Source organism: Sinohyriopsis cumingii, chromosome 14 (genome assembly GCF_028554795.1).
Source record: "Sinohyriopsis cumingii isolate HCF-2022 chromosome 14, ASM2855479v2, whole genome shotgun sequence".
Classification (NCBI taxonomy): Eukaryota; Metazoa; Mollusca; class Bivalvia; order Unionida; family Unionidae; genus Sinohyriopsis; species Sinohyriopsis cumingii.
Window position 1 is genome coordinate 53675338 of NC_142974.1, and position 9084 is coordinate 53684421.

The following is a 9084-nucleotide window of genomic DNA, read 5'->3' on the forward strand; positions in this document are numbered from 1 at the left end:
GGGGCCTAACAAACCAGACCCAATTGATTCTCATCTGTAATACATCTACATGTATTTACATTGTGCTTCATATCTCAATACATGCCAGCATTGCCAAGGCAGCCATTTTTATTGCCAAATCTTGAAGCAGTCACCTCCTTACTCCACCAACTGATATTAGGACTAAACTGTTGCAAAAGCCTTAAAAGTATATTTTCTATTGCATTTTACAAGTTCTTATATGCACTCAAATGTATATCAATACAGATCTGTCAATAAATCAAATCAGGGTCTGTGATTGTTGCTGTATTTATGATTTTATGCCAATAACAGAGACCCTCATCAAACTTTATAAGGAATATTTGTTCCTACTAGGAATCTAAACCAAGAAAGCATTGATCCTAAACTGACATCATATGTAAGTACTGGAATTTTGGGGTATATACTGTTTAAATTTTTCATATTGTTACATGGCTAAATAAGATCTTGGTAACAACACTGTACAGTGGACTAGATATGTGTCCATATGACATGGCTAAATAAGATCTTGGTAACAACACTGTACAGTGGACTAGATATGTGTCCATATGACATGGCTAAATAAGATCTTGGTAACAACACTGTACAGTGGAGTAAAAATTTGTCCATATGACATGGCTAAATAAGATCTTGGTAACAACACTATACAGTGGACTAGAAATGTGTCCATATGACATGGCTAAATAAGATCTTGGTAACAACACTGTACAGTGGACTAGATTGTGTCCATATGACATGGCTAAATAAGATCTTGGTAACAACACTGTACAGTGGACTAGAAATGTGTCCATATGACATGGCTAAATAAGATCTTGGTAACAACACTGTACTGGACTAGAAATGTGTCCATATGACATGGCTAAATAAGATCTCAGTAACAACGCTGTACAGTGGACTAGAAATGTGTCCATATGACATGGCTAAATAAGATCTCAGTAACAACACTGTACTGGACTAGAAATGTGTCCATATGACATGGCTAAATAAGATCTCAGTATCAACACTGTACAGTGGACTAGAAATGTGTCCATATGACATGGCTAAATAAGATCATGGTAGAAGCACTGTAATGGACCAGAAATGTCTCCGTATGACATGGATGGTCTGCCAATATGATGCAACTAAAGTGAAATATTCAAAGTCAACAGGGGTCATAACTCATTAAAATCCAGCTGGAAAACAATTAAAATCAAGGCATCTATGGAGTGTCCGAGTGGTCTGAGGCGCTTGTCTTTACAGCTCATAAAAAGGTTCATTGGATGTCTTGATAATATAAGCCTAAGTTGAAAATTGGATCACCAAAGTTCTCAGCAAATCAGATCCAATATCACCTGATCAATAAGTGTTGATCCAGTTTCATAATTGTGTTGATCCAGACAATAATTGTGTTGATCCACTTTCATAATTGTGTTGATCCAGAAAATAATTGTGCTGATCCAGCTCATATTTGTTTTGATCTAGTTCATAAGTGTTTTGATATAGTTCATAACTGTGTTGATAAAGTTTAATAATTGTGTTGATGCAGCTAATAATTGTGTTGATCCAGCTGATAATTGTGTTGAAAAAGTTCATAATTGTGTTGATAAAGTTTCATAATTGTGTAGACCCAGTTCATAATCGTGTTGATCCAGTTCATGATTGTGTTGATCCAGTTCATAACTGTGTTAATCAAGCTCACAACTGTACCCATCTCAGATCCTGATGATTTAACACAATTCATGTTAGATTTTCATCATACAATCCTATTTTAAAAGTTTCATCAACATCGAAATCAGTGTGTGTGTATGTGTGTGTGTGTGTGTGTGTGATTTGGATTTTTTAATGTAGCTTTAACAATTTTCCAGTCATATCACTATGATATCTGCAGTGTGGCAGTTTATAATGATGTCCAGCATTGGGGCATCATGCCGCAGACATGTAGCATATATTCATGTCCCACCCAGTCACATTATCCTGACAACAGGCCAACTAGTCCTAACACTAACCTCTTAATGCTGAGAGACTAGTGAGGCAGCTGCTAGTACCACTGTTGTAAGTCTTTAGCATGACTCAGCCAGGATTCAAACTCGTGACCTTCTGCATTTGAGGAGAATGCTCTAACCACATAGGCCAGCAGAGCGGTCACAGGATCTGATAAAAGATATGGCCAAATCAACTCAGTAATATGAGTGCATCTAACTCATTATCAAAATATTCAACATCTTCATGATAAATACATCTATGCCCCAAGTTTGATCAAAATAAAATCAGAAAAATGGCCTCCAGAGTAATAACAAGCTCAATCAATTAAATACATGTAATCTCATTAATATGCAAACATTATGCTCATTTTCAAACCTATCTGAGATCATAATGATATCAGCCCATATTCCAACTGTGACCAAATTCTAATCAGAGGTCCAAAGATTACCTCTCTCTTTCTCCCTCTCTCTGGACCATTCTACCAAGATGCGGGTGAAAATACATGAAAACATGTGCGCAGAAGATTTTCACTTGTCATATGATCATGTCTCTGGATCTATGAATGATGGCAACAGTTAAGTCAAACTGACGAGAGAGAGAGAGAGAGAGAGAGAATTTATGGTCGTTAGTAATGTTAACTAAAGCAGAATGACTTAGAATAACTGTAAATATATTAATATATTTTAATTACCTCTTGCTGGTTCATCATTTTGCTTAGCTTCTATTCCACACTAATTTCCATGCACTAGTATGTGAATGGGTCAGGATTCAGTATTCAAGGAGCTAACAACGCTTTTTTATAGTGCTTTACTTTCTTAATGAAAACCATCTTTCAAGTTTAAATCCTAAGTGTGTCATATTGATTTCATCAATGTGAATAAACAAAGAAACTCAGAAAAGAAAGCAATCAACCTATCAATAAGCAAATATGATTGTAATTTGCCACAAGGGCACACAACTACATTTTGCAGTAGACACACTTGGCATTGTGGGGCATTCATTCACTAGGTTAATACACAGTTGCCTATAGTCAACCTTAACTCCATTCAAAGAGCAAATACGTGTATTTGTATGTGATATAAATAGAACACACACACACACACACACACACACACACATATATATATATATATATATATATATATATATATATATATATATATAGCATGTATGCTGTATCAATGATATACGAATGGTGTAAATGTTTCAATGAAAGGAAATTTGGCAAGGCTAGCTTCCTTTTCATGAAAAATGCATACATCTCGTGGTATATCGTTGATACAGCATACATAAAATATATATGTGTGTGTGCTAGGAGTCTATGCTCTTAAAGTAAGTAACAGAAAAGAGTGAAATACAAAAAGCTTTGTTGTTGTTGTTGTAGGGTTTAACGCCATTTTTCAGCACATGATAGGCTATACATGGCAGCCAGTATTAATGGTGGAGGAAGAACCAGGGAAAACCCCAGAAAGAACCACCGACCCACGAGAAGCTACTGGCAGGCTTTCTCACATACCCACATTTGCCAAATCTGAGACTCGAACCCATGCAGACAGAGGTGAGATGGCAGTGATCTGTAATAGAGAGCGCTTCAGACCACTCGGCCACTCGGGGCCCCACAAAAAGCTTTGTAAATTTAACAAATAATTTATTTCCCTAGAATACAAAGTGAAAATGAGAAAAATGAGCTTACTGTATTGCGAATTAATTCCCAAAATAATCCAAGAATTACAGACACAAGTCCTAATAATTTAAAGTCCTGAATAAAACTCAGCACAAGTCCTGAATAAATCCAAAAAACTTAATGATGTGTCTGTTTTAGCATGCAGAGTGTTGATGTGTCAACAGTCTTTAATTGAATCACAGTAATATAATTCCAGGTTTGAATTCAGTAAAAAATATGAGTAAATACCTCTCTCCAAGAATTTTATCAGAGTACTTTTTTATTTCCAGAGAAAATGATCACTTGAATCAATAATTGGAAGAAAAAGATTCATTACAACTGGACACAAATTGAAAATGCTAGAAAATTGTTAAAGCATGAATGACCAAGTCCTCACAATTACACGATTATATAGTTCTCTACTTGACCTCAAGTCACAATTAACATTTGCTAAGCAATACCTACTGAAAAATAGCCTTCTAGAATGATTCTGATGTTTACAAAATCAAAACCAAAACCTGGATCAGTCTGGAAAATCCAGAACTTAGACCAAATAAACATATTTACTTCTTCTATTAATAATGATCCTGGTATTAAGCCCACACACACAGAGAATAATTTAGCTGTGTATTAGTTGTTTACACAAAATAAAATTAAAAAACTCAACCAGGTCAAGCAAAAAAGGAACTCAGTTTTGGACAAGGTCAATTCCAACAAACAATGGTACATTAGAACAGCATGTAATATTTTTTACAACTAAGAGACAAATAATTAAATTAAATATACATAACTGTGTGTGCATGTGTGTGTGTGCTATATGTGCTTAATATGAAGGGTGCGTTTAGACTGGTTTTATGTTTCCCTAATGTATATTGTGCCTTTTTATCATCTGCAATAAGCCTTTAGCAAAGTTAGCGATACTTTCCCATCTATATGAATTTGATGGGGTGGGGGTAACGAAGTCTTGAACAAAATGCAAAACATTACCAAAACTTTATTTTATGTAATTCCAATGAAGGCATCCCAGTTGTGCTTTGGGCTTTGTGCACACCACGTATCGTTATATATATATATATATATATATATATATATATATATATATATATATATATATAGTACATGTATGACCTGCATGGGTTCGAGTCTAGGATTCGGCCAATGTGGGTATGTGAGAAACCTTGCCAGTAGCTTCCCGTGGGTCGGTGGTTCTTTCCTGGGTTTTTCCTCCACCATTAATACTGATCACTAAGTATAGCCTATCGTGTATCGTGTGCTGAAAAATGGCGTTAAACCCCACAACAACAACATTACCATGTACGACAGGTGTAAGCAACGAGTCCCTGTGGTGTACATCCCATGAAACCTACTCCAAAAATTTAATTCAGAAACCAAGAAGTATGACATTATTGATACATATATATATGTATTTCTAATTACAATTACTCATCTAAGTTAGAAATATAACATAGTGAAATCATGTGAAAATGTGATCATGTGAAATTATATGCCTAAAATACATGATCCGGAGAACACAATGACAAATAGTTGTTTTACCTGTAAATCATGCACGTATTATGCATCGAAAATAACCCAGATATATCAGTCTTATAATCTATGGTACTGGTACCGATAAGGTAACTTCGTGTTATCAGAGGTAATGGCACCAACAAGGTGATTTCGTGTTGTAAGAGATTTCATCGTACTTTATTAATAAAACGTCTGACTCTTGTGGTATGACTACCGGGCCCCTTTGCGGCGACGAAGAAACGTGGTACATAAGTCTCAGATAAGGGACTGAAGAGTTAATAACATCGCGTATAATTTCATTTTGCTAATAAAACATTACCTCAGACGTTCATAGACGATAAACTCAAGCACTGAAGCCGATATATAAATGAACTAAATTCCTATTTCCAACTGAATAAACACATTTCCAAGAACAAATATGGCGCCATGCATTTCGTGTGGGTAATCTATTTATAGAAACAGGGATTTTCCTAATGTGACCACTCACATTTTCTAACTTTAGTACCGCAATCCATAGACAGGATAGGAAATGTATGCTTTTAATATTTGTCTACGAAATAGTAGTAGCGTTTTGCATTTGATATCATTTACTTGGCTGACTATTTCGTATTTCTTGAACTCCACAATATGGCAGTGTTGAATATATTTCTGATCTAAAAGAATTTTAAACAAAATCATCTCTCACACAATATTTGGAATAGCTTTCTATGAATTGAATATTTTCTTTGATTTATGTGCCTAATGAATTCAAAATAAAATAAGCGACTAACCTTGACACGGTGATGGTGTCTGTCAAACACGTGGCCTAATTACTTTGATAATTTTCACGACTTACTGAAGTCAGTCTAATACATCTATTGTGCTCTTGCAAATCGTAAAACTGACGATGCTTATTGGAGCACCTCCATTGTCAAATCTTCATTGTAGGAGGTGTGTAGCTGTGTGTTGTAAAGCGCTTCAATTTAGGAAGTAAATGTTGCTTTTAGTTTCTTGTAGTTTGCAATCCCATAATGCCTAAAAAGAAGTAACCGTTTTTTAATTAAAAAAATGGACATGTGGAGTTTGACCATACTTGTGGAAGATATGGAAGCCAAGTAGTAGTGATTCGCACAACATTTTTCAAAATTAAATGTTTATTGTAGCTCACCAGAGATTTCTTCGACGATACTACTGCGAACAAACTTTCCTTTAGATAGTTCAAGGTCAGTTATAATTAACTCTTTACCTGTCTTAATATACTATCGAATTCCTCGCAAAATTCAGTAGGACTTGGAAGGAATTTCGGGTAAGTGGGTGGTGGGGCTCTCAAAGACTGCACTTGAGGCAAAATATGCATACTGACCGGAAACAAATGTTGAATGAAGATACGCCGGAAATAAACAAAAACTAACCCACCAAAAGAACACATTGCAAGGGAAAAGTGAAGTAAAGGAACTGAAAATAAATTCAAAAATACGTCCACAAATATAGCTTCCAAAAAGTGGAATCCAAAATCGGGAATTTAAGTGCAGCATACTTATTCTTCTTTAATTCATTTTGAGTTAATATGGGCCATTTGGATATAAGGCACTTTTTTGAAAGACGCAATATATAAGACTCAATCTCCGTGCCCTTTTTGTATTGCATAATAGGTGAGAAGATTGTTTGTTTAAGCAATAAAGTGCTAATATATAAGGCCAGTCTGCGACTCAAACCCACGCGGACAGAGTTGAGATGTCATTAATCGGTAAAGGCATGTACATTAGACCACTCGGCCACCCTGAGTCCTACATACAAAGTTACCTATGTACACCATCCAAACGTCTATACTGGCTTGCCCATTTGACAATAAAAACAGTCAGAATATTCAGAATCCCAATCCAACAAGAATAAAACTGACACTTTAATAAAATGAACCGAAAAAATAGCTAGCGAAATATTGCACGAAGCATGAAATCAATCCATAAGAAACATTCATATTCTCTTCTATCACGCTTGTAATTGGATGCAAACTTTTGACAATTTTATGCTAGGAACGAACCAACAGCGAATTTCTGTTGAACTATGTCTCGCCTGCTTCACCTATTTAATACGTATCCCACCCACAAACACACGCATTTAATAGCCAGCATGACACGCCAGTTGATTTTGCTGGATGTTAACGTAAGCGATAAATGTGAATAGACACCTGACATTACACGAACATACATGCATCAAGGTCCAGATAACTGAACTACAAGCGACAGAGAATGTCTAACAATCTTTGCCAAAGTGATTATGATTATGATCGCTGCATAGTGTGTGTGTGTGTGTGTGTGTGTGTGTGTGAGAGAGAGAGAGAGAGAGAGAGAGAAAAGACCAATGGATCACGAAATGTTTTCACTCAGCTAAACACTGAATGATACGCACGATCCCATTATGAAGAAAATTAACAGATTTACCTCATCCGTTGCTCTGAAAATAGTACAGGAAAACTGTTTCATTCCTTGGAGATTACATTAATATGCATTAAAACGAGTTCATCAGCAATAAATATTATTTTATTTCCACATAAATTATCCTGACATATTGATGTCTATCTGCGTATGCGTCTCTGACTAATCGGCGTTCTACATTGAACACAATCGTATTTTTTTAAATACAATTTTTCACTTTTGGAATCAGCCAGACTAAAATAAAAAAGGAAAACAAGTTAAAAGAAAAACTTATGAAAATTTATAAAACGGTGTTCCTTGAAATGTTGCGATCTAATATTAACTGCTAACATTAATAATGAAAAGTTGTATACATTTATTTAAGCGGACAAGTTATAATGTCTGATACATTGGTGCAGACATTATAGAGCCCATGTCTGAGTGAAGAGGGATGTCCATGAAGCAAATAAGATCAATCTGTTTCAAGGAAGTTATTGCTAGTTTCCTTCTAGAGCATTCATTCAGCATTGAAACTGATAGTTTCCACCCACACCCACCGAACACCACTTTCCACTGATCATGCAAAGGAATCGGACTGGAGACCTTGTTTTATCAATAAAACTAAAATCGTTTTGTGTACACTGACGATTTTTTTATCTTGAGAGATGGGTACAATTAGGCCAATAAATCAGCCCCTCACCCGTGATGATATTGACCGGTAGTTTTGGGGCTGATATCGCCTTTTCATTAAAACCTGCAAAGATCGGCAGATAATGTTTTTTTTTTTTTTTTTGCATACATTGGTGTACATTTTATACACTTGCCGGTATTTCTCGCGGCTGTGGAGCAGCCGTCGGCTGAAGAGTTCTTTTGGTAATCTCTCTCTCTAGAGAGAGAGAGAGGAGTCGCATTAAAACATTAGCATAATGAGACCAACGAAATAACGAAATAGTATTTCGAAATAAAAAAATGGTATTTCGTTTAAACGAAATAGCACTTCGTTTAAACGAAATAGCACTTCGAAATAACGAAATAGTGTTTCGAAATATATTTCGATGAAACGAAATAAAAAGATGTGCATCCATGTCACTTAAGGGGCTCTGTAGAAACCTATTGCGTCCTCGATAACGGAAATTTAGAACAACGCAGACTTGACTGGAATGAAACTTGGATCACAAAGTGAATCTCTGGAGCAATCGGCACTGGCCAATCGAACACGTCGATGCCCGATAACTACCAACTGAAAAGTAGGCTAACGACAACAAACGTTCTTCAAGCGTGGTGTCCTTTATAAGTTTGTTGCCCAAATAGTTGCATGCAGGCGAACATTTAGAAGTTGTCCAGGCTTATTTAATGGGTTAAAGATGGCGGCTGTTAAAATAGATACTGAAGGTCGGCCTTGTTGTCCAATTTGTTTGGAAGAGTTCAATATATCCGCCATGTCGGTCTATTCTGCGCGTCGGGTAATTCTGCGCAACGATACGTCATTTCTGTAAACATTTGATCACGTGCTATTTTGAG

The 9084-nt window shown here is 35.9% G+C and overlaps 1 long non-coding RNA gene across 1 annotated transcript in view; it reads right to left on the bottom strand.

The window, feature by feature from the left end:
• The window catches only part of LOC149783819 (uncharacterized), a 233072-nt gene that overhangs the window by 96148 nt on the left and 127840 nt on the right, over positions 1–9084 (bottom strand). The window lies entirely within an intron of this gene.